Source organism: Elephantulus edwardii, unplaced genomic scaffold (genome assembly GCF_000299155.1).
Source record: "Elephantulus edwardii isolate Elephantulus edwardi_28Jun2011 unplaced genomic scaffold, EleEdw1.0 scaffold00129, whole genome shotgun sequence".
NCBI lineage: Eukaryota > Metazoa > Chordata > Mammalia > Macroscelidea > Macroscelididae > Elephantulus > Elephantulus edwardii.
This window is the reverse complement of record NW_006399879.1, coordinates 7415627-7416815: the sequence shown is the minus strand read 5'-3', so window position 1 is coordinate 7416815 and position 1189 is coordinate 7415627. Positions and strand designations below refer to the sequence as shown.

The 1189-nt window shown below is 58.5% G+C and overlaps 1 protein-coding gene across 1 annotated transcript in view; it reads left to right on the top strand.

Annotated features, from left to right (window-relative positions):
• The first annotated feature begins 890 nt into the window (after window positions 1-890).
• Window positions 891-1189, top strand: part of SH3TC1 (SH3 domain and tetratricopeptide repeats 1) — a 30689-nt gene continuing 30390 nt past the window's right edge. The window contains exon 1 of the mRNA XM_006893668.1: window positions 891-1013. The gene's annotated coding sequence lies outside the window, so the exon portion shown is untranslated. The remainder of the gene's footprint in view (window positions 1014-1189) is intronic.

Sequence of the window (1189 nt, the reverse complement as noted above, 5' to 3'; positions counted from 1 at the left end):
GTGGCCCAGCCTTCAGTCCCGTGGGGATTGGATGGGAGCAGCAGGGCGGAGGTCCTGGTTCTGGAAGTTTGGTCCAGGAGCCTGTGTTTCCACCCTGGTCTGAGGGCTGGTCAGCCTGCAGCGGCTGCGCTGCGGTCATGAGGGCATCCGTGGATTGCCTCATAGGCAGAAGGAGACCCACATGGCACAGCCTGGGAGGGGCTTCCAGGAGGGGTGTGTGGGGCAGGGAGAGATGGGATCCTAGGAGCAGCGTTCTGACCAGAGAGAGGGTCATGAGTGGCTCTAGAGGTGGGAGGATTTTCCTGGGGTAAATGGGGTGACTGCCTGGTTTAACTCTCTCCAGGATGAATGTTTGTTTTCTTGGCAGTCCATGGTACCCTCAATTCTCTTCTCTAGCACCACAGCTCAAAAGCATCAATCCTCCTTCTATCCTCCCTAGTCATTGTGCAACTCTCTGATGCATAACAAGTGATAGCAAAGACCATAGCCTGTATCAGTCGCACCTTAGTCTCCAGAGAGACACTACTGCTCTTCAGTACCCTGGAGAGATCCCTAACAGCAGACTTTCCCATCGCAATACGTTTTTTTATTTCCTGGCTGCTGGTGCCAAGAGTGTTAACCGTGGTCCTTGGAGAGGGACATCATGCTTGGGAGGGTGGAGGGACGGCGCAGGAGGGGAAGACCCTTTGGGAGGTGGATTGATTCAGTGACTGGGATAATCGGGATGGGAGTGTCAGAAACAGTGCGATTGGCACAGGACATAGCAGAGTTTAGGGCTGTTGTACACAGGGTTGCTATGAGTTGCAAGTGACTCGATGGCACACAACAACAAATGGGGAGACACAGGAAGAGCCAGGCAGAGGCTGACCTCCCCCTGGTCTGCAGACCTGAGCCTGACGCTGCTGGCCGTGCGCAGGAGGAGTGGCCAGCCGGACCCTGAGCTGCAGCAGGCACTGCGCGCACGGCTCCGGCTACTGGAGAACGACACCCAGGAGGTGGCCCGAGTGCTCGGAGTGAGTGCGCCTGGAGGCGGGGCAGGGGCTGAGGATGAGGGGAAGACACAGCTGGGGAGGGACCTCAGAGTGTGGCCACAGAGCAGGGGAGGGGGTCACAAAGGAGAGGCGGGGCCACAATGGAGGGGCGGGGCTACAGAGGGGGCGGGTCACAGAAGAGGGATGGGCCCATGGGG